General features: G+C 43.0%; 1 protein-coding gene across 1 annotated transcript in view; it reads left to right on the top strand.

Annotated features, from left to right (window-relative positions):
- The window catches only part of HECW1 (HECT, C2 and WW domain containing E3 ubiquitin protein ligase 1), a 240,336-nt gene that overhangs the window by 51,057 nt on the left and 163,912 nt on the right, over positions 1 to 25,367 (top strand). The window contains exon 2 of the mRNA XM_031951752.1: positions 18,187 to 18,281. The gene's annotated coding sequence lies outside the window, so the exon portion shown is untranslated. The remainder of the gene's footprint in view (positions 1 to 18,186; positions 18,282 to 25,367) is intronic.

The raw sequence follows: 25,367 nt of genomic DNA, 5'->3' as shown, positions 1-25,367 counted from the left end.
CCCTTACCCCACTCCCACCTGGAACATTCAATCTCTAGATAGACTTCAGGAGCCCATGAAGGTATTTGTCTACACAGTCATAGAACTTCCTCCTTGTAAGACTATAAGGTCCTTGGAAGCAGGAACTCTCTTGCTTTTGTGAGACATGGCAAAAATAATTGTATTTTAATAAATGCATATTCACTCATTCATTCTTGATGCTTTAAAAGCAACTGGTGTCACAGTAAATGGAGTTGCTGGACCAGGAATCCAGAAGACCTGAGTTCAGATTCATTCTCAGACACAACAGTTGCATAACATTGGGTAAGTCAGTACACTCTGCCTCGGTTTCCTCAGCAACTGAGCTGGAGAAGAAAATAGCAAGCCACCTCCGTATCTTTGCCAAGAAAACACCATCTGAGTTCGCAAAGAGGGAGATACTACTGAAATGACTGAGCAACAAACAACAATAAAAGTTCATTTCCCTCCTCCAAGTGCAGCAGTCTTCCCTTGGGACAAACTGATAGCACTCAATTTTGACTCATTGGTTTCTGGAGATACAGTGAAAAACCATTTCACTTGGTTCGAGAATAATTGCTAGTGAGGGGGGAGGTGAGAGAGGAGGGTGTAGCTCATCAGGAGAGGAGACTGGCTCTTGCCCCAGTGGAGTTGCAGAGACGGCTCTAGAGTAGGGGCCATGGCACTAGGAGGCTACCTGGGCTTGGTTGGGGTATAAGGCAGCTGAAGATGGCAAGGTGAGGTGTAGGGATGGGAGTCCCCACCAGGGAGAGCCAGCTGCTTGTCCCCAGCCAGCAGTGTCAGCACTATGGACAGGAACCCCCTTCACTTCATGCTGGTGATGGCCGAATTTCCCCAGGCTGACAGGCCATCACCTGATGGCCAGCGCCATCAGCACCATGGACAGGGACTATGCTCATCTCCTGCCAGTTATGGCCCAGCTTGCCCCTTCAGAGCCTGGACAAATGATGCTGTGCTTATTTTAGTGACTGAGTCAGTGGGGAGGGAGCGTTCCTCGGCCTCCTGATAGCCGGCTCTGTTAGCAGTGACAAGCCAGGGCCAGACTGATGTTACTAAAACCGTCACCACTTCAAGCTCAGAGCTCACAAAGCCAAGGACACTGCCCTCCCACAAGTGGGGCCTAAGCCCAGCCTTTTAACCTCTGGCCTGGACCTCTACCTTCTGCAAGATCTAGTTTTTCTGAAGTGGGTCCCTGAGGATGCTGGCTTCTCCCAACAGATTTGGAACAAATGGGGAAGAGGCTTATTACATTATGGGAAAGCTGAAAACTTCCTCCTGGTCTGGGTCAAGGCATTCTACAAGCATTTATTATGTACCTCCTGCATGCAGAATACTACTCTGGACCTCAGTAGAGACACAAAACTTCACTAGGTAAATGTCCTTGCCATTACATAATTTAAAATCTAAAAAAGGTTAGCAGCAAAAAAAAAAAAAAAAAAAAAAAAAAAAAAAAAAAACCTTAAATTTTTCCTCTCACTTCTTACTCTTCTTGTGACCTGGGCAAGACAATTAACTTTTTAGCTATATAATTGGCATAGCTGGGCTCTTTTTGTAATTTGAGTTTTCTTCTACATCTGTGCTTCTATGATCCCTCCTCCCCCACTCCCACTCACCTCCAATACACAAAAGAGTACTGGCAAAATGTGAAAGAATGTCACTGTGAAGGCAAAATCGGCCTGTGCTGGCTTCTTTCATCTTTCAATGGCTCCAGGATACAGTTAATGTAGGGACTCCCCTTGCCAATAGTGTCTCCTCCCTCTGCTTCCCATCCCACCTGGATCCATGACTTCCCACATCCCATCCACAGGCAGTTTGCCCAATTCCCAAGGGGGTCTCTCTGTCTCTGAGTATTCCCTGGTTGTCAGGCAGGAGCCCACTCTTCCTGCATATTCACCCCCTTTTTGTTTCCACACTCAGACCTGTATGAGGCTTTCCTTTACAACACTGTATTTCTGGAACAGTCATTACTGGAAATATACTCCCACTGGCTGGGGTTAAAGGGATGAGCCTTTGATTCAAGGGGAAACTCGCAGAGGTTGGAGCTTCACGAGCCTCCCTTTGGCCCTGACTAATGCAGCCTGTTCTTTCTTTCCATCCAATTGTGGCTACAACTTGTTGCCCACGTGCTCTATTTGCCCAATGGATATTCATGGTGGGTCATGCCCTATGGAGTCTATTTAGAATCAATCGGACTGGGCCAGAACAGAGAGTGGGCACAAGATTCATCATGGCTACTTTGCTTTTCCTGTAAACACAATCATCAAAACAATTAGCATTTATACAGTCCTTTGAAGTTTTGCAAAGCTATAAATATAAATACATGTATATATTATATACATATTTATATATGTAACATGTGTATAATATGTATATATATGATTCCATGTCCCCATGTATGGATTTCTAGCTTGAATTATGATTAATACTAATAAGAAAATCCAGACTTACAGATTGTATTGACATTATTTCTGGAACAGTCATTTTCTATGGTCATTATTTTTTCACATTTCATAGCACTTTGGCAGTATCTTCTATTTTTGGCTCCTTCTGATGACCTTTGAAAGATCCAATGGGGCCTGTGGGAGGTTTCTTCCATTTCATAAGTTAGTTTGCTTTGCCTAGAGTTAGAGTCACGTTTTAATAAGAAACAGAGAGCACTGTCTGGTGGGATTTAATATGGTCTCTGTCATCTCAGTCATGGCTTACAAAATGACCAAGCCCCTTTTGGGACTGGAGCTTGGCAGAGGATGATTTTTCTGAGACTAAGTTGGCAACATTAGCTTCCCTCTAACCCAGGAGTTCTTAATGTGAGATTCCAGATTTCAGAGGGTCCATTACCTTGAATGGAAGTATATACATATATATGTATGTACACACATACATATGTATGTATATATATATTTTTTTCATTTTTACTAACTTCTAGCTGAAATTGAACATTTCCTTCAATCACTTAAAATCGTGATTCTGAAAAGGGACTCATCTGTACACTTGATCAGACTGAACGCCAAAGGAGTCTAGGATGTAGAAAATGTAAAGAAGTTCTGATCCAGAATGAGCTGCTGCTCCCTGCCTGGGATTAATTAGAAATGACTATGGATCTTGGCCATGTCCTTGCATCAGCTTTGGGACAAAGAGAAGATCTTAGACAAGGCAAGGGTCGCATTTTTAGTGATATGTTCTTGACACCTGAATCCCCCAAATCTTTGGTTATTTTGGGGAACACTGCTGTACTGTTTGTATTACCAGGCTTCAGTGGGTTTAAAACAGGGGTTCTCATGATCCAACATGTGCAAATGTGTGTAGGTGTTTCAGAGGCATTCACAAGAAAAGTTAATTATATATAAGTAAGAAAGTGAAAGTTGTTGTCCATGAAATAATTAATGATATTAGCTGGCATTTATATGCCACTTTCATCAAATGAGACAAAGGAATTGGAACCTTAAAACTATAAATCACACTGATTTTCATGGCAAATTTGCCCAGCGGTCTGTCTGCTTTGTCGCACTCAATTAAAGACTCTACTAGAAAGGTCTAGGGATGGAAAGGAGTTCAGAGACCATCGAATCCAAGTCTCTCATTATATAGATGAAAAAAGCAAAGTTCCTCATGATGGAAAGAAAGTCATGCCCTGGGCTGCATAGGTTGTCATCATCAGAAACAGGGTTTGTCTTGGGATCTTCTGAATTTGGAAGCTGATTCTTTCTGTTCACATATATTCAATCATTTTCAGTCATATCCAACTCTTCATGAGCCCATTTGGAGTGTTCTTGACAAAGATCCTAGAATAATTTGCAGTTCTTCCTCTAGTTCAGGATGAGAACATTGAGGTAAACAGGATTAGTGACTTATACAGGGTCACACAGCTCATAAGTGTCTGAGGCCAGATTTGAAATCCCGAAGGTGCATTTTCCTGAATCGAAACAGGCTCTACGGCACCTAGCTGTCCCTCAGCTCTTTTTTCTCTAGCAAATTTACTTTGAATTGATTTGGCATAATTAGGGGCCTCCTCATTGTCTCCTTTGGGGAAGTAGAAGCTCTGTGGGGACAGAGACACAGTCTTTGTGCCCCCTGTGCCTAGCACGGTGTCTGGTATGAGGCAAGAATATCATCAGTACTTATGGGCTGACAAACCGCATACTTTGCCTCTTCTCAGGGATGCTGGGAAGATTCCCTGCTGGCTCGGACTTTCTTGGCCACTTCATCCAACAGAGAACAATGACGCTGTGTCAGGCTGTTGGCACTCCTGCAGTTCCCCTTAGTGGACAGTTGGCTTTGGCCACATGGCCTCTGGGACTTCTGTCTCCAAGACAAGTCCTTCATTCCTTGGTCCTATCAAAAGTGCCCGTGTGTGTGTGGTCAGGAAGAGTGTGGTAAAAGAGTGGGTTTTCCAGGGAAGCACAAAGGATCAATGGGTAATATTGAGAGGCAATGTCCCAAAAATGCCAGCTGCCCTTAAGAGCTTCTGGCATCAGCCATCATGGCCCAAGGTCTGCATCCATCCTTCCTAAGTGGCGTCCGCTTTGCAGAGGCTCGACTAAATCCTGGCGAGCTCCGAAGGGCTCCAGTCAAGGAACCCCTAGAGATGTTGTGATAGAAACAAACAACTGAGGTTCCCAGGATTCAGTCCTCAAGGAAGCTGGCGTGAAGTCCTCTTGGAGTTCAGTGACACATGAAATAAACAGCACTCCCTGCGCTCAGCTGGGAATCCCCACGAATTCTGCCGCTAAACTCATGGGAATTCCAAGCTCCATAGCAACAGACCCAATAATAGTCTTTGATTTCAGCCTCTCCCAGACATCTGGAAGCCCAGATTTCATAAACAATTGCTTGTTAAGAGCTCCAATCGGAAATCCCCAGGATCTGGGTCCTACTCTCCTGGGGTCCTCAGGTGACTTCCATGAGAACTGAAGCTTGGCTCTCATTTCACCCTTCTCCTCACAAGGCCCCTGGGGAGGACAGGGCCTTCCCTATCTTGAAATCTCAAGTACCCATACAAGATCACAACAACATTGTATTTGTGTTTGTGTGGCTTATGAGTGAGGGAGCCGAAGACAGCAAGCTGCTAATTGTGGGAACTGGGGGAGCCCCACTGACTCCATCTTGTGACTCATTCTAGAGCTAAATCAGTTCCATTTCTATTCAAATATGGATTTAGTTTAATGTCTTTCTTTGAAAAAAAAACTTCATTTGATTGTGGGAATTGAGAGAAAACTCTATCCCATTGTTTGAATCGGGCCCGTGTGGCTGGGAAGCTGGACCAGCTCTTCTGCTGCTTAGACATAGATTATGGCATTAAGAAATCCAGTCAGATATGAAGATTGGTGCAAGGAGTTTTTTCTTAGTTACACAGCTCAAGGAACCTAAATGTCTTTTCTGAAAAACTGTTCCCTTCAATCAGTTACTATTTCCATGTTCTTTTGATTGCAGACACTTGGGGGACTAATTACCTTATGGCTGAATCTTCTGTTCCAAATTGACTCTTAAGACCTGCAAGTCAGCATCAGAAATTATAATAAACAATCTACCATAATTAATAAATAATACTAATAACTACTACTAATACCATAACAATAAAGAGAGATTTCAGGACTCTAAGTGGTCAATCTATGAATCTAACTATGTTTGGATATTGCTTTTCCATCTGCCAGCAAATTTATGTTGAATTGCCCTGTTAATATTGCCAGGCCACAACAAAAAAGGAGATGCTGATGAATGTTTTTTCCATTTCTGGTGTTAATTAAAAGTATTAATTTCCATGAGCCTCTCCAGATGAACTTGATTTTTTAAACCATTGTGGCAAGTAGCCTCTCCAGAGTTCCCTGATTTGATCACAAATATAAAGAGATTTAAATATCATAATACATCTTAAAACTCCGTAACATTCATTGTATGCATTTAAAATAGCAATTAAGGTCACTCCATTATTCATTTTGGGTTTTCTTCTCCCATCTGTTTTTTACTCACAAAAAATGGAGGTGATAAAATGTCTGGAGTGAGAGCAAGAAGCATCTTAGAGAAGATGGAGGGCCAGCTGTCTCCTCTGAGAAGCCATTTCTTTTTTTTTTTTTTTTTTTTTGAGAAGCCATTTCTTATTACATATTTTTATAAATATTGAAACAATGGTTTCATTGTGAGCTTTCCTGTTTTCCTTATGACCTCAGGGCCAGAGATGAGGGGGCACTTTAGAATGGGGTGTAGAGGAGATGAGTTGCACCTCAAACTGGTCAGTTGTGTGCAGAGAACAATTGGGTTAGGGCTTAAAAGGCATTTTAGCAGTCATCTAGTTTAACTCTCTCATTTGATAATGAAGGCAGTAAAGCACACCTACTATGTGCCAGACACTATGCTAAACCATGGGGATTTTAAGAAAAGCAACCCAATAAGAAGACATCTCAAACTCAACATGTCTGAAGTTAAACTCATTCTCTTTCTTCCTAAAGGGAAGGGCTCTAACCCTAACTTTCCTTTCACCCAGACTAACCTATTTCTGTCAAAAGGATGATAACCTTCCAGCTTCCCAAGTTCACAGGCTCAGAGGTTTCATTGATTCTTCACTCTCCCTTCTCCTGCCGCCATAATCAATTAGTTGTCAAATCCTTAGGAGCATATATTTAGAATTGAAAGGGACCTTAGAAATCAGGGAATACGACCATCATTTTACAGAGAAGGAAACAAGGTCAGAGCTTCAATTAGTCACACGGTAAATATTAGGTATGGGATTCTAATGGGAGTCTTCCAGGTGAGCTAACATTCTAATTCAGCCTTTCATCACCTCCGGCCTCTGCTGGCCATGACTTTGCTTTTTCTATACAGTCCCAGGGCTTAACACCATGTCTGGCACCACAGTAATCATTTAATAAAAGCTTTTGAATTGATTGATCGAACTATTGTGATAGAGTCCTATTTCAGCTCTCTGCCTCCTTTCCCTTGTCGATTATCTCCAGTTGAGGCAGTCTATAGCGCATTTGTATGTGGTTATTTCCTTCCCCAGTAGACTGTCAGCTCCTCAAGGACAGGTCTTTCTCTTGCCTTTCTTTGTGTCCTCAGCACTTAACCCAGTACCTGGTTTACAATAGATGCTTAATAAATGCTTACTGACTGGCTCTTGAAAATCATTCTCCATGCGACTGCCAAATTGGTGTTCCTAACATACATCCGACAGTCATTCTTCTGGCTCAGGCTCCCCAGGGTCCCCAGCATCTTTTGGGGAATAATATAAACTCCTTGATGATCAGCTGTCTTTTTTAAATGATTTCACTTAATCTTCAGATTCTCATTTTCTAGCCAAGGGTTTCCATACATATGTGTGTATGTATGTATGTATATTTTAAATACATTTAAGACTTCTCTTTCATTCTCTAGCAGGGGCTTTCAGGCCCTGCTGAGTGTCTTGAACTCTGTTATGCTGTTCACCGATGTGGGAAAAATGAAGGGGGAAGGGAAAGGGAAACAAAAGAAAAAACACATTTATATGGCACCTAGTATATACCAAGCACAGTGTTAAGCACTATTTACAAATATTGCATTTAAACCTCACAATGACTGTGAGTTAGATATTATCATTATCCCCGTTTTACAGTTGAAGAAACTGAGGCAGAGTAAAGTTGAATGAGTCGCCCAGAATCACACAGCTATTAAGTGGATTTGAACTTAGCTCATCCTGATTGCAGGCCCAGCCCTCTGCCTACCAGGCCTCCTAATGGCCTTTGGGAAAAGCTCTGGATTTAGAATCAGACCATTGGGCCCAAATCTCAGCTCTTTCACTTGCCACCTATGTGAAAAATCACCTCGCTGAGTCACAGTATTCTGATCTAGAACATAAATTGATTAATTCAATAAATATTTAACCTCTTCTAGTATTCAACCAAGGTCTAGCAATAAGGAAACGTTTATCTCGGGCCACATTCCCAACTTTTCTTTTTCGTAGGAAATACTGTCCAGCCTGATCTGAATTTTTCTTTTCTTATATAGTTTTTAAAAAATCAAATGCTAGAGAATGTTGCTAGCAGTTGACAGAGGCTATTTCTAGAGACAAAACTTGGATTCATATTATAGTCCTGATACTTAGCTATGCAATTGGGGTAAATCACCTAATCTCTCTGAGCCTCAGTTGCCTCATTTGGAAAATGGGGGAGGGGGATTGGACCAAATGGCTTCGGAGGCTTATTCTGCGTCTAGACTGTCTATAGGCTCACATGTTAGCCGTTCCTCAGGTTATCGGCACATTTTATCAAGTGTGCTGGGATTCCTTTTTGTTTGATACCCACTGGTTTCCCTAGATACTTTCACTTGAAATTTTTTTAATTCAAAGAATTGTAAGATGATTTAATGTGCTTTAGTCAAATATGCAAAACACCCTCACAGTCTCAGCAACATGTAAGCTTCCCCAGATGACTGCCAAAGAGAAAGGAAAAAAGCATTTCTGCTCGCTTAAAATTCAAGAGTTCTGTTAAATGGGTTGCCTAATGCCGTTCAGTGCCTAGGACTGAATTCCCCACTGGGAAGCGGAGGGTCCCAAGCCTTTCGGCTGATGGCTCCTTTAATTGTTCATTTAAATCTACGTTGACTTTATGTCACAAATGGGATGTTCTTAGAATGGGAATCCAGATGGTGGAATTCTCTCCGGGAAACAGCAGGGCAGGCACTCTAGGAAGGATTCTTGGGTGGGAGTCAGAAGGCCTGGTTTGGAAACCCAGCTCTGCCACTGAATGCCTCATTCATGTCAGGTAAAGACCTTTCCCTCCCTGAGCCTCAGTTGCCTTGTCTATAAAAAAGGAGGTTTGGACTGGATGGCTTCCATCTCCAGCTCTGGACCACCAGGGATGAGCTGCAACAAAATGGTCCCTGAGGGATACAGACCAGTCCCTTCGGGCTTGTGCACCATCTCCAGTGCCTGGGAATGGGCATGTTCCTTTTTGATCTCTCCTATACATTGTTCAAGAAGGATAATGCTTATAGAAGATCAAAGTTATCCAACGACAAGTGTAGACTGTAGAAAGGGGAGCATGTGTTTGTGGAACCAAACAGAGGGTTTCTCACACCTGAAATAGTATGAGGATATTTTTACTCATTTCCCTCGAGTGGAGTCGGTCGCTCCTTGAGGAGGGATCATATTTTTTGCTTTTCTTTGTTTCCTGAGCACTGACTCCAGTTCCCTTCATACAGTAAGTGTCTGATAAATATTTGCTGACGGATCTGTCCAAATCCTACGTGACTGAGTCTTCTCCACAACAGTTTTGGAAAACTGTCTCTTGGTCACCTTCTGAGTCCCTACTGCTCCTCGACCAGCAAACTAGAAGCTTCCTGTAGGAAGGACATTTTTTTTGTCTTCAAATTCCTAGCACCTACAAAGTAGATGATCAATAAATGCTTGAGGATTGATGAAATGTCATAACTTCCTCCACAACATCCCCACATAAACTCCCTGAAAAGAGGGACGTTTTAGTCATTGAGTAGAATACAGTGCAGATCACTTAATAAGTGAATTGAATGAATTGAAGAAGTAATGAAGTGAACCTAATGAGCATCTTCTGGCTGAGATCCCCCCTCCTTTGGTCTGCTCACCTTGATTTCCCACTTCTCTCCTCCCACTCTAATCTTGCCTCAGCTCCAAGGAACTTCTATCCTCTTCTCTGGGTCCTCCACTCCCAGATTTTCACTCCCAGGAGCACCCACTACTCTGCTCAGACCAGAGTGTGGTTCTCATGGATTTAGAGCCTTTTTAAAAAACCAGAATTTTGCAAGTGAAAATTGATCATCTAGACTGTATTTAAACTTAACAAGTCAATACCCCGTGGCCTTCAGAAGACCTGCTTGATTTAGAACACTTATTGATTTTGGGTCCAAAGGGGCAGCCCAGGCAGATGCAATAAGGAAATCTGGAGCTCCTTGACTTCTGCTCTGGATAGAAACACGGGCACCTTGAGGACTTGCCTTCCTTCCACAGTGGTTTCCAATGGCCTTTCATAAAGAGACAATGAGCCTTTTTCCTAGCTCAAAAGTGGCAAGTTACAGATAATGCACCAGGGCTAGTCAGGAATTAGATAATGAGAGGGAGTTGATAGCTTTGTGGATATAGTCATGTGGAAGCTCCCACTGCCAACTCTGAGGTGATTTCTCTGTTGCAGGGACCCTGAACCTTTTTTTTTTAATAAAGCTCTTTAATAAAGCTTGTGCTTCAGAATTTATACAATTCTCTTGTTTATACATATTGGATTTAACATATATTTTAACATGTTTAACATGTATTGGATTGCTTGCCATCTAGGGGAGGGAGTGAGGGGAAGAAGGAGAAAATTTCAAAGAGATGATTGATGCCAGTTCCAATGATCTTGAGATGAAGAGAGCCACTTCACCCAGAGAGAGGACTGTGGGAACTGAGGGTGGATCACAACATAACATTCTAACTCTTTTGGTTGTTGTTGACTTGCATTTTGTTTTCTTACTCATTTACTTTTTTATCTGATTTTTCTTATACAGCAAGAGAATTGTATAAATATGTTTATACATATTGGATTTAACATATATTTTAATATGTTTAACATATATTGCATTGCTTGCTGACTAGGGGAGGAGGTGGGAGGAGGAGAAAATCTGAAACACAAGGCTATGCAAGGGTCAGTGTTGTCAAATTATCCATGCATGTTTTGAAAATAAATAGATTTGTGAAAAAAATAAAATAAAGTTCTCATCTGGCATCAATCATCACACTGTTGGAAAGAGTCACATTCATCAGAATTGATCATCATATAATATTGATGTTATTGTGTACAATGATCTCCTTGTTCTGCTCATTTCACTTAGCATTAGTTTATGCAGGTCTCTCCAAGCCTCTCTGAAATCATCTCACTGGTCGTTTCTTACAGAATAATAATATTCCATAATATTCATATATCATAATTTATTCAACCATTCTCCAAGTGATCCACTCAGTTTCTAGTTTCTTGCCATTACAAAGAGGGCTGTCACAAACATTTTTGCACATACAGGTCCCTTTCCCTTCTTTAAGATCTCTTTGAGATATAAGCCAGTAGAAACATTGCTAGATCAAAGGGTTTGCATAGTTTGATAACTTTTTGAGCATAGTTCCAAATCACTCTCCAGAATGACTGGATCTATTCACAGTTCCACCAACAATGTATTAGTGTCCCAGTTTTCCCCTCCCACATTCATTCTTGTCTTTTCCTGTCATCTTAGCCAATCTGAGAGCCAATCTGTGTAGTGTATCTCAGAGTTGTTTTAATTTGCATTTCTCTGATCAATAGTGATTTTGAGCACCTTCTCATATGATTAGAAATAGTTTTAATTTCTTCATCTGAAAATTATCTGTCCATATCCTTTGACCATTTATCACTTGGAGAATGGCTTGAATTCTTATAAATTTGAGTCAATTCTCTATATATTTTAGAAATGAGGCCTTTATCAGAACCCTTAAATGTAAAAATTATTTCCCACTTTATTGGTTCCCTTCTGATCTTGTCTGCACTGGTTTTGTTTAATCAAAAACTTTTTAACTTAATATAATAAAAATTATCTATCTGGTGTTCAATTAGGAGTTCCAATTCTTCTTTGGACACAAATTCCTTCCTTCTCCACAGATCTGAAAGGTAAACTATCCTATGTTCTTCTGATTTGCTTATAATATCACTCTTTTTATGTCTAAATCATGAACTCATTTAGATTTTATCTTGGTATGTGGTGTTAGGTGTAAGTCAAGCCCTAATTTCTTCCATACTTCCATACTAGTTTCCCAGCAGTTTTTGTTAAATAATGAGTTCTTATCCCCAATAGCTGGGATTTTTGGATTTGTCAAACACTAGATTGCTATAGTCATTAACTATTTTGTCCTGTGATCCTAACCTATTCCACTGATCGACTACTCTACTTCTTAGTCAGTACCAAATGGTTTTGATAACCACTGCTTTATAATATAATTTCAGGTCTGGCACAGCTAGGTCACTTTCATTAGCATTTTTATTAATTCCTTTGAAATTCTTGACCTTTTGTTCTTCTGGATGAACTTTGTTACTATTTTTTCTAGATCAGTAAAATAGTTTCTTGGAAGTTTGGTTGGTATGGCACTAAGTAAGTAGATTAATTTAGGTAGTATTGTCAATTTTATTATATTCACTTGGGTTACCCATGAGCACTTGATATTTTTCCAGCTGATTAGATCTGACTTTATTTGTGTGGAATATTTTGCTCATATAGTTCTTGACTTTTCCTTGGCAGATAGATTCCCAAACATTTTATACTATCAAACAGTTATTTTAAATGGAATTTTTCTTTCTATCTCTTGCTGCTGGATTTTGTTGGTAATATATAAAAATGCTGACAATTTATGTGTATTTATTTTGTATCCAGCTACTTTGCTAAAGTTGGGAATTGTTTCTAATAGTTTTTTAGTTGATTCTCTGAGGTTCTCTAAGTATACCATCATATCATCTGCAAAGAATGATAATTCGGTTTCCTCATGACCTACTCTAATTCCTTTAATCTCTTTTTCTTCTCTTATTGCCAAAGATAATATTTCTAATACAATATTGAATAGTAGTGATGATAGTGGGCAGTCTTGTTTCACTCCTGATCTTATTGAGAATGATTCCAGTTTATCCCCATTACATATGATGCTTGCTGATGGTTTTAAATAGATGCTACTGATCATTTTAAGGAAAAGTCCATTTATTCCTATATTCTCTAGTGTTTTTAATAGGAATGGGTGTTGGATTTTATCAAATGCTTTTTCTGCAGCTCTTGAGATAATCATGTGAGTTTTGTTTGGTTATTGATATAGTTGATTTTACCAATAGTTGCCAATAGTTGATTTGCCAATTTTTCCTAATATTGAACCAGCCCTGCTTTCCTGGTATAAATCCTACTTGGTTGTAGTGTATTATCCTGGGGATGACTTTCTGTGGGGGTTCTAAACCTTTTTGTGCTGTGGATTCCTTAGCTGGAAACTCATGGACCCCTTCTCAGAAGATTTTTAAATATGTAGGATTACAAAAAGAAACCAAGTACATTTAGATAGAGATATGATTAGGGAAAAAAAGGTCTTTTCTATCTTAGCAAATTGCCTAGGAGCACCGAGTGATTTATATGAGCCCGGGAAGACTAATTGCTAGGTCACTCTGACTAAATGAATGAAGGAATGAGTGAATAAATGAACGAACTAAAAGAATTTATTAAAAAACCTACTATGTGCCAAGCTTTATGCTGAGCACCAAGGAAACAAACACCAAATTGAGACAGTCCCTGTCCTTGAGAAGGTTCCATCCCAACTGAGAAAGATGGCACATTTGGGGGCACTGATGGCTCAAAGGATGGAGGATTGGGAGGAGGACATTCTGAAATGTATGAGTGTGCTAGTGGCTATGATTCCATCATCTGAGCATTTGCTTCGGATTGAGTCCCAATGGCCCTCCAATGGGAGGCAATCGTTCTGTGTACTTTACAGGAGAGGGGCTCAATAGAGGATTCTCTAAGGAATCTTTTGTCCCTTTCTTTCTTTTTTAAATAAATAAAATTTTGTGGGCCATGGGTGAGATGAGAGTGTAAGCAGATCACCTCTTCTGGGTGAGAAGAAGTATTCTTTAATAGCCTTGAAAAAAAAAACTATTAAATCCTTCCTGAATTTTCTCTTCTTCAAACAAAGTGCCCTTACTCCCTTCGGCCTATTTCCTCAAAAACATGAATTCCATGCCTTTCAGAAAGAAGGAAAAGAGAAAGAAAAGATGGAAGGAAGGAGAGAAGGGAGGAAGGAAGGAAGAAAAGCAAGCAGGAAGAAGGGAGGGAGAAAGGAAAGTTCCTTTAGTGCTTACAAGAGCTGTTCTAAATGCTCGTGGGACAAATATAGAAGTGTGAGTGAGGGTCTTCCATTCTAAGAGCAGGAGACAAGAGTTGGGTCTGGAAAGTCACAGGATTAGGTAGTGGAGCAACAGAGCAGGACAGTTCTATGTCCTTGGCAGTAGAACCAGTGGGCAGTGGGATTGATTTGATTGTAGGGGAAATAGATTCCTTGGGAGCCGGCTGAAGGTGACTGAGCTAAAATGACATGGCCCTGGGCCATGTTGTCCTTAGGGCTGAGAGATTTGGCTTTTCTACAAGTACATCACCCCAATCGTTGTTCCCTCCATGGGTGTCCTCCTATATATCTCCTCCCCATTCTTTCCACTGAGGCTGTATGTATTATTGGGTAGTGTGTTCCAGATTTACGGAGGAAATATTTTGCTCCTACTTTTCTTACTATGCTATTTCATTTCATGTTTTTGCTTGGAACCAGTGATTGTCCTTTGGCTGACTAGTAAAGGTAAATACATCAGTGGGAGGCTCATGGGCTACAGTCTGAGCAGATGGGGACCCACCAGCTACCCTGAACCTGAGTTAGCTTTGTCTAGGGAACCAAGTTTCAAGTTCAGGGTCATCCCCAGGCGCTACATATTTAGAAGGCACCTACACAAAAATGAGCCTCTGAGATAATCTAGCCTTGATCTGCTTGGTGAGTTAGGGCTCTTGTTTCACCACTCTGCTCAGTCAGAGACTGCTAGATATCCTATTTTAGGGGCTACCCCCTGTAGTTTCTTTCTGAAGTAATTACTCCTGAAATTCAGCTGCCCCAGATTGCTGCAGGCTGAAAAAAGCCAGCTTCGGTTTTTTTTTGCTTTGGCTCCTTCTGTCGCTTAATACATCCTGGGGTATAGCCTGTAGAATTTGCACAAGGACAAAGGAATCAATGAGTTTGCTGGCTCCAAATGGGTTAAAGATTATAACTGACCCTACAGGAACTGATGAGATCAGGAAGAGAGTGTGTGTAGAAAGTGAAAAGGAGAGAGTTCAGGACAGAACCTTGGAGAGTGCCCTTGGTAAGGGGTGATGATCCAGCCGAAGACACAGAGGCAGAGCCATGAGATAGGGAGGAGGAGCAGGAGAAATCAATGGCCAAAAGCTATGAGACAAAGAGTGGTCAGAGGTATCATGTGCTACAGGGAGGGCTAGAAGGAGGAGATCAAGACCAGGTCATTAGATCTGGCTGCTAAGAAAGCCTTGTCAAATTCGGGGGGAACAATTACAATTGAATGACAAGATTGGAAGCCAGATTACAAAATGTGGAGAAAAGTAGAAATAGAAGCAAGAGTATAGGGAGTTCTGATGCCCATCATTTGAATGTAAAGGGGAGGAATGATCCAAAATGATCTAGAACTCTTCAGGAGATGGCAGGGTCAAGTGATAAAAGAGTTTAAGCCAGGGGTGGATCAGAACATGTATAGAGGCAGCATTCTGTGGGTAAAGGAGACTGAAGGCTAGAGAATGGGGGGAGTGCCACAGCAATCTTCTGGAGAAAATTAAAGCTCCATGGTGGTCCTGGTGAGAAGGCTGACTTCTTCCCCAGAACCTGAAGTTTGAAAGGAGCAAATAGAGAATGATGTTCAGGGTATTTGCAGGGCAAAGAATATGGAAAAGTTGCAATCTGAGGGGTTGGGGAGAAAGGACAATGGAGTCTGGGGACATCCAGAAAGCCTTTATTAAACAGAAGAGGCTGTACCTTTAGCAAACAGAGGGACTCTATAAGGAGGAGGTAAAGAGGAAAGGTGGGGGAAGGGAGGTATATCCCCTGTACCTGGGATGTTCACCTTTCTCCTCTCTGGCTTCCTTTAAATCTCAGTGAAAACCCCACTTTCTACAGGAAGCCTTTCCCAGTTCCCCTCAATTCCAAGACCTTCCCTCTTTTAATTATTTCCTACTTATCCTATCTATAACTTGCTTTGTATATATTTGCATATCGTCTAACCCATTAGATTGTAAGTTCCTTGAGGGCGGGGACTATCTGGCCTCCTTCTGTATCCCCAGTGCTTAGCACTGTACCTGGCACACTGTAGGTGCTTAATAAATGTTGATTGGTTGGGGAAGGGGAAATTGCCTGGATTGTAATGTGGGAAAACTCGTAGTGCGGAAAGGAAGGGAACATTTAGTGCCGGGAGTGGAGGAACAGGGGTGGAGGAGAGATGGTGAAAGGGCGTGGGAGAAGGAGGGAGAGTGGAGTGGAGGTCACAGCGATGGCGGTACTTGCTAAGGTATGGCCCTGGAGTGGACGATGCCTGAGGAAGGAGATCTGGAGGAGTTGGTGCAGCTAGGGTCATGGATGAGCTTAAATGATGAGGTTGCTACTTGAACTGCAAGGGCTTCTGACTGGAGAGAAGAGAGGCTGATGGGAGATGGAGGTTATCTGCCTGGACAGCAAGCCTTGGGATGGCTTGAGGTGCAGGACCCATACTGAGGAGCTCATGGCTCACAAGCCTTCATCCTACACAAGGATCTTGCTGCTTTCCCAACCTGAAACCAATGGATGAGGCTTTAAAATGCCAACTGCACCGCTTCCTTTTTTCAGCCCCTACTTTGCATCTGTCCATGGCAGGTCTTCATATCTCTGCTGATGAATCCCAGATGTGAGATCATTTCCTGCCCCATGGGACATGAGCACGAATTGGGAGTCCTGTGATGCAGGACAGCCTGATGGACTTGTCAGCTGTCAGGTTCCTCACTCTTCGCTTGTTTCGTGTAGTGTGGTCTCTAACTCTGCATCTCAGGCTTCCTGTTCTTAGACTGTGGCATTGGCTGAATATTCGATGCTTGGTCCCCAGATGTGGTCCTGCCCCATAGATGCACAACTGAGCTACTGTGATCATGGCCCTTAGTTACTTGATAGTTAAGTAGCCAATAACTTTTGTTTTTAGAAGCCACATTGTCAGTCATTCTGCTTTCAATTGTGGTTATGAACTCAGTCGATCTTTTCAAATGAATTTGGATCACTTAAGCACATCTACTGTCATCTCTCTCTTATTCTGATCTCTCTAGAGCTATTGTCTTGCGAATGTGAACTCATAACAGATCTCTCTAGTACGAATCTTTGGACATCCCTCCTACACACACACACCACCCCCCTCTCATCTCTCTCTGTCTCTCTGCTTCTCTGTCTTTCTCTTCCTCTTCTTCTGTCTCTCTTGTCTTCTCTGTCTCTGTCTCGTCTCTGTCTCTCCTCTCTCTCTCTCTCTCTCTCTCTCTCTCTCTCTCTCTCTCTTTCTCTTTCTCTCTCTCTCTGTTTCTGTCTGTCTGTCTCTCTGTCTCTCCATTTCTCTGACTCTCCATCTCTCAGTCTCTCTGTCTCTGTCTGTCTGTCTCTCTGTCTCTGTCTGTCTCTCTGTCTCTCTCCATCTCTCTGTCTCTCTCCTCTCTCTCTGTCTCTCTCTGTCTCTCTCTCTCTCTCTCTCACACACACACACACACACACACACACACACACACACACACACACTGGTCAGAACTCTGTAAGGAGTATTTTTGCAGTTGCCTTGGCTAGTCCTCAAATATGAGTCTAAGCCTGCTGCCAGACCAGTGCTGGAACCCCTTCTTGCTTGCTGAGCGTTTCCAGAACTTGGCTTTCTCTGGAAGGACTATAAGCAAGTCATTGCCTTTGGGTCCAGAGCTTTGCAGTACTCAGTCATCTCCAATCTGCGATCTAAGATCAGAGAGGTGCCGTCTTCAACCACAGAAGTTCCCTTTTGTCCTGGTCATCTCTGTTGGGGTCGCCCAGAATTCCAGGCTGGTGAGCTTCTGTTGGAGCTTTCTCTCATGTTTGCTCCATGTCCCAGATTGCTAGCATCTACAGATTGGAAGACTAGGCTTTGTCTTCACCTGTGTCATTGATAGAGGAAACCTCAGAAACACTCCTTCACCTGTGAATGCCTGCCCTGTGGGCCCAGCCATTCATCAGCAGTAAATCCATCTGTTCTACCCCCATTTCACCCCTGGAACCATAAATACAAAAATACGGGAATCTGGAGACCCAGGGGCAAGACAGGCCATTCCCAGATGTTGCCAGTCATTGATGTCGATCTCTACCGGGCTGTGGATCCTGGACCCAACCCCTTCTCCTTCCAGTCAGATCACTGATATATTGGCCCATTTCCAGTGGCTCACTCCTCTCCCATTCTCCATCGATCTTTAAAGCTGTGCCCTGGTGACTGACATCTGTAAGGGCCCAAGCTCTCGTAGCTCAGCTGGGCAAGGGGGTGGAGGCCGTTCATCTAACACAGGTGGACGCTTGGTCATTGCTCCTGGCCCAGCACGGTCCCTAACCCCCTCACTGTCTTTTTATTCTGTCCTTTCCAGCTTGGAGACCCTGCTAGAGATGGTGAAAGCCACGTAGATCATTTCTGCCTTGCTCTCGATCACCTGTTGGCACTGCGTCACACCTGCCCTGTACAGTAGGTATCAGTCTTTGTTTCCTGGTTTCTTCCCAGACATCCACTCCCCTGCCCCAGCTTCTTCTGTTTGAATGCTACCCATGCCAAATGGCAGCCTTAACAGTCTTAACACTGTCCTGGACACCTGGGACAGACTCATTCTCATCTTGAGGTACTAAATGTCAGAGAGAGATGAGAGCCTTTGGCAGCCCACCTGCAGTGTGCTGGAGCAGCGAAGGTGCTGAGTGGGGCTGCAGGAGGGTCCAGATTCAAATTGCATCTCATCTACTTACCAACAGGACTGTAAGCAAGTCCATGCCTTTGGGCCGAAGGTTCTTCTCTCCTCCTCCCTCCCTACTGTCCCTCTCTCCTTTTTTCTCCTTTCTGACTCTAGCGATTCACAAACTTCATGGTCCCCTAGCAGAAGAGATTATAGGTGTGGATCACCACACCCTGCAGTCCTCAATTTCAGCTGTATCATAAGCAACTAGATGATTTTCTTTGATAATTAAAAATGATTTCTATCTTTTGTTTTTGCCTCATCCTCATATTTAAATATACCCCCATCCCTCAGCAAGCTATCTTTGGCAATATGGATTTAAAAAGGAAAAAGAAAAGCAATTAAAGTTAAAAACAGAAGAAGGGATTTGCCTTTTCCAAATTTCTCTGGGGAACAAACTTAATCATTCTATTTATACAGAATTCAGTTTCTTCCTTCCTCCCTCCCTCTCTCCCTCCCTTCCTTCCTTCCTTCCTTCCTTCCTTCCTTCCTTCCTTCCTTCCTTCCTTCCTTCCTTCCTTCTTTCCTTCTTTCTCCCTCCCTCGGTCCCTCCCTTCCTTCCTTCTTTCCTTCCTTCCTTTCTTTCTTTTTTCTTTCTTCTTCTTCTTCCCTCCCTCCCTTCCTCCTTCCTTCCTTCCTTTTTTTCTGGAGGGAAAGGGTTCTACATATGTTGTTGTGGTCATTGTGGTCATGTCTGAACATTTTGTACTTTATCATTATATACCTAGGGAGAGACCATACTAACTGGGTACAATGGGTACTTATGAAATGCTTGTTGACTGACTGACTGATTATTGTTTTTTGTTCTGATTACTTCATACTGCACCAGTTTCTACGACTTCTCTGCATCCTTCAGTCACCATTTTTTAGGATACAGCAATATACTACTCCATTAGGGAGTCACAGTTTGGTTATCCACTCCCCAGTCAATGCACATCTGCTCTGGTTATAATTCTTTGCTAACATTTAGATATATATGGAATCTTTCTTTCCATCTTTGATGTTCTTGAGTATGCGTGAAGGAGCAAGGGGATCACTGGATTCAAATATTGGCTAAGTATCTACTAGGTGTCAGACACTAGATATTGGGGATAGAAAGATCTAAGCAAAGTAGCCTCTACTTTAACCTACTGCTTGGCACCTAATAGCTACTTAACAAATGCTTAATAATTTATTATCTTGATCAATTTGTTGCATTGTAGAGAATCTCTTGGTTTTGCCTTTTTTCATTATTAGTGATTTGGAATAATCTTTCATATGTTTATTAGGAGTTTGTAATTCTTTTGAACTTTTTGTTCACATATTTTGAGTTCACATATCTACTGGAAAATGACTTTTTCTTTTTATATTTGTTTCCCTTTGCATCCTGAATGTCAGATCTTTCTCAGATATATATTTTATATAAGGATTAAATAAAAATGATGGATTTGTTTTCTATCTCTAATTGCATTTATTTTATTCATGCAAGAGATTTTCAGTTTTGTGTATTTTGATTTTTTAATTCTGTTTTTCTTTCTCATCAAGCTTGGTTACTTAAGAACTATTCTTTTTGGAAAAATTAATTTTTAAAAAATTTTATTATTTATTGTTAACATTTTAAAAACATTTTCAATTCCAAGTTGATTTTCCATTTTGATATTAACAGCCAAGAATCTGCTTTAACTTAATATGAGAGGAAAACATTTTGACAATTAAAGTCGGTTCAGAAAGTGAACCGACTGTAATAGGGAATCGTTATTCAGGGTCATCCACTTAGTCTGTCCATCCATCAGCAAACTTTTATTAATGGCTGTTCTGCACCAGTCATGGCCGAGTGCTGGGACAACAAGGCAAATATGGTGGGTGCCTGTCTGAAGACAGATTGGAATCCATGTCTTCCTAAACCTCAAAATTTGTGATCCATCAGTGACACAATAACCATGTGTTTTCTTCAGACTGAACTTGACTATATTATTGTAACTCTTTCTCTGTCTGTCTGCCTCTGTCTATGTCTCTGTGTCTCTCTAACTCTGTCTATCTCTGAATATCTCTCTGTCTCTGTGTTTCTAATTCTTTCTAATTCTCTCAATTTCTCCCTCCTCTCTCTCTCTCTCTCTCTCTCTCTCTCTCTCTCTCTCTCTCTCTCTCTCCCTCTCTGTCTGTCTGTCAATCTCTGTCTCTCTATCTTTGTCTCTGTCTCTCTTCTTCCATCCTCTCCCTCTCTATCTGTCTCTCAATCTCTGTCTCTCTCTGTCTCTCTCCCTCCATCCATCCTTTCCCTTTCTGTCTCTGGCTCTTTGTCTCTGTCTCTCTCTTTCTCTCTCCCTCCCTCCCTCTATCCTCTCCCTCTCTGTCTGTCTGTCTCTCAATCTCTGTCTCTGTCTCTCTCCCTCCCTCCCTTCATCCTCTCCCTCTCTGTCTGTCTGTCTCTTTCTCTCTCCATATCATCTGTTATCCCGACCGTTCTCTTCAGATCCCAACATTCACTACTTGTGAAGACGGTGTCTCTGAGCATCTTCTCTCACCCCAAGGAAGGTCCAGGTTAACATGGAGCTGCCACAAGGCATTAAGATTATCTAGGAGCATTTTCTTAGCCTCATTTTGTAGATGCTGATGTTCCTCGCGAGAATCTTCATCAGTCTCTGTGGAGACAAGGAGCCGAATCTCCCTGCACCGGCTCCCCTGACTTCTCCCTGGCCAGGAGAGTGTGAGCTTCTGGTGGCCATCAGCCTTACTCGGCCCCCATCTCCTGCTGTCTCAGTGCTGCTGTCGCACCCTTTCCCCTCATTGAGTTACTAGTTCACTTACTTCCAAGTGCAAAAGGCCAGAAGATTTTTCTGCTTCCACTTCAGATCTTTCCCCCTATTATAAAGAAGAAGGGAGCTCAGGCAGCCCCTTCTCGAAAGGAATGGAGCATCTCAAGGGGACAAAAACTATCTTTACCATCCCTTAGAAAAGGAAAAAAAAGCCTTGGAGCCAGGACGTAGAAGATTTATTCTTCCTACAATTCTGTATCTAGGCTTCTACTTACAAGGTGAAAATAATAGCAGGGATAGCTGTGGAGTCCAAATCTCCCATCTTCCCCTGTACTTTCCTTTGTCATCCATATCTTTGTGCAAATTGAAAGTTCACAAGCATCTTCAAATTTTTCTGACCAAATTTCTCCCGTACACACAAATACTGCCCTTCACTGAAGTCCTAGTTTATTTCCCCAGAGACCTCCCTAAGAGGGTAGGACAACAGGGCTTTGCTCCAGGGCATAAAAATTCATAAGGTCCAAAAATTGAAAATAATCACCTTAAGATATTGTGTAACTTTAAAATTGGCTACATTTACTTTTTGATAATCCTCTCATTTCTTTAGCATCCATTGGCTCATTACTAACAATAATTTATCTAGGAAAATTTCCTCTCATGGCTTTTCCTGGAGGCTGGTGAGGTAAAATCCTCCCCTCTCCCCCTCCCTTCCTCCTGATTTCCCCTGGTCAGTGACTTTCCATCATCAGCCTCTCAGTCAAGTGTGCTTCCCATTTAGGATCAATGTTGGGAATCCCTCCCCATGAACTAGTTCTCCTGACATCTCCCCTCTCACCCAATTTTGTCTTAACTACTTCTTGTGTTATTTCCAAGTCTTCCATTACAATAATTACTTAAGGGCTCCTCGTCTTATCTACCCTTTCATGTTGTTTGCCACGGGCAGCAAAATTGCTGGTCATGGCTCTGCTGTTGCCTCCTTATGGCATGGAATTGATCTGAGCTGTTCCCATCAATCAACATATTCCTGACAATGTCCATTTCTTTTCTCCTTGTACTTTTATATTCCTCCTACACACCCAGGATCTCTCCCATCTTGCTTTTATGCCTGTGCCATGACGCCCAGTGCCTCCAGTGACCACCTCACCACTTGCTCCCTTGTCTATCATCCACCATCCCCTGCACTCTGCCCATCTCTACTATCCCAGGGCCCACCTCCCCATCCCGGGGATTGTTTTGGATTTTTATTGCTCTGAGCACTGCAATGTACCCATTCCTGGTGTCTTGTTCCCTCAAACACACACAGTGATCCCAGGGACCTTTCTGCAATGTCCCACTGCCTTTTTCCTTCCTTCCTTCATTAAAAAAAAAAGTGAGCTTCTCCAAAGTCCCCTTGTGTGGACACACGCACATATTTAACACAATGATGTCTGAGGTCCCTTTTCACTGCAACATTCTATGTTGGGCCCGTGCATTAAGAAATTAAGAGCAGCACAATTTGTCATTTTAAAAATAATCATTTTCCAATATAGGAAAATATATAATAATAAAAGCCAGCGTTACATGGTACCTTCAGGTGATCAGAGTGCTGCATAAACATCAAATCAAATCAGAGTCGTAAAGCCATCGACCCGGCAGCTGACCTCCGGTGAGCGCTAGTGAAATATTGGCAAGGATGGGTCTGGTCCTTCCACCAACCCTGGAGCGTCGGTGCTGATGTCATCGTTCAATTTTACATGTGAAGAAACTGAGGTTCAGAGAAGGTGGAGTGACTTGCTCTTGATCCAAGACCGGATTTGCACTCGGGACTTCCCGAGCCCAAGTCTGGCGCTGTCCTGTTGGCCCCTTTGCTTCCATATGTTATCACCTCAGCTAGAACCCAATGAGCAGGAAAGCAGCTGGGAAAGGGGCTGGCCCAGAGACAGATTCAACCTTGAGCCAGGTCTCAGCTTGTGTGTCTTTGTTTTGCTTTTCTCACACACACCCCTTGCACCCCACCTCTGAGAGGTATGTGTGTGCAGGTGTGCAGGTGTATGTGTGGTATGTGTGTGTGTGTGTAGGTGTGCAGGTGTGTGCAGGTATGCAGGTGTGTGTGTGTGCAGGTGTGTATGCAAGTGGGTGCAGGTGTGTGTGGTGTGTGTGTGTGCAGGTGTGCAGATGTGGGTGTGGTGTGTGGGTGTGTAGGTATGCAGGTGTGTAATGTGGCGTGTGTGTGCAGGTATGCAGGTGTGTGCGGGTATGTGCAGGTGTGTGTGTGCAGATGTGCATGTGTGTATGCAGGTGGGTGCAGGTGTATGTGTAGGTGTATTTGTGTGCAGGTGTGTTCTGCAGGTGTACAGGTGTGTGTGTGCAGGTGTGTTGTGCAGGTGTACAGGTGTGTGTGTATGTAATATGTGTGTGGAGGTGTACAGGTGTGTTTGTGTGCAGGTGTGTATGCACATGTGGTGTGTGTGTGTAGTGTGTGTGCAGGTATGCAGGTGTACAGGTGTGTGTGTGTGTGATGTGTGTGTGCAGGTGTACAGAGGTGTTTTGTGCAGGTGTGCATGGGTGTGTGTGTGGGCAGGGGTGTGTGTACACAGGTGTTTGTGTGCAGGTGTACAGGTGTGTATGTATGTGATGTGTGTGTGCAGGTGTACAGGTGTGTTTGTGTGCAGGTGTGTATGCACACGTGGTGTGTGTGTGCGTGTAGTGTGTGTGCAGGTGTGTCTGTGGGAGTGTGTGTGCGTGTGTGGGTGTGGGTGTGTGCGCACTTGGGTCTTTCCCAGGTTTCATTTACTCTCAGTTTGCCCAAATGAAATATTGTTCCTGCAGAGCCCCAGGTGAAAATCACTGGCCTCATTCAGGTTTCTTTGTGCCTCAGTTAAAACCCCGCCGGGAGCAAACGTATTACAGGCTTTGGAGCTGCAGGGGCGGCTTAGTCCTTGCAGGGGCCTCCTTTGCAGAGCAGTCCCGCACCAGAGGCCATCAGCCCCGCCTATGACGGTGGGGAAGTGGGGAACAACCCGGGCCCTCAGAGCAGGGAAAGAGCCAAGCAGAGCCCGGAGCTCTGGGGTGACAGACCAGCTGCTTCCCTATTCCGGTGGTGCAGGGATCTCCCTGGGGCGGGGCCTCGGAGAACCCCCCCCCCAGGACCTCAGCCATGCTTTCCCCATGGGGTTGGAAAGGAAAGGAAATACCAATATCTAGACAGAGAGCCCGGGTTCGAAGTCCAGCCCTCTCCTTATTGCCCTGTGAATGAAGGCAAAGACTCTTTACAGTAAAAAGGGGAGCATGGGACTTGATGGCCTCTTGGATCCTTCCCAGGTCCGGGTCCATGACCTCATAGTCCCAGTAATCCAGAAGGCCCAGGGCAGCCAGAGCAGAACTGGCCGAGTGGGCGAGGGGAGAGATTCAGCTCTAACAGGATTCTAGAGCATCGAGAAATATCATCAGGATAGGTGGGCCTTAGAGCTGTACCTCAAGCAACTTTCAATGGATACAGCTCCTCACATGCTCCCCCAAAGAAAAGGGTTGAGCTTTGGTACTTTAAAATATATTTTATTTATATATTTATAAATATGTTTAAATATATTTATATGTATTTAAAAATATATATATATATATATATGTATGTATTTTAAGAATAATTCTTCAAACTCCCAAAGGGACACAAAAGGTCTTGCAAAGCCTCAAAATAAGCCTCTAATAGTGACTGTGACCTCCTGAAGGTGATGCCATCAGAAGACCAACTCTGGTCAGATCTATCCAACCAGTTGACTTTGATTTAGGAGTGTGGGTTGCCTGGGGCCTGGGTGAGCTGTTTGCAAAAGACCCTCACCTGAACAGCAGTCTCCCTCAGGTGGTCAAGTGACCGCACAGTGACCAAGGAGGCCTTGAAATCTGCCTGGATCTGTGAAATCTTGAAGGCCTTCCAAAAGATGATGATTTCATTATTCCCCAACCTCACCTCAGGCTGGCTTCAGAGGTAACGCTGGGCAGGGACTGTAGTCAAGATCCCCTACACACACACACACACTCACACACACACACATACTCACACACACACTTACAACACACTCACACTCACACACACACACACACACACACCAGGGGACA

The sequence above is a fragment of the Sarcophilus harrisii genome, chromosome 1 (genome assembly GCF_902635505.1).
Source record: "Sarcophilus harrisii chromosome 1, mSarHar1.11, whole genome shotgun sequence".
Taxonomy (NCBI): Eukaryota; Metazoa; Chordata; class Mammalia; order Dasyuromorphia; family Dasyuridae; genus Sarcophilus; species Sarcophilus harrisii.
This window is presented reverse-complemented; position numbering and strand designations above follow the sequence as displayed.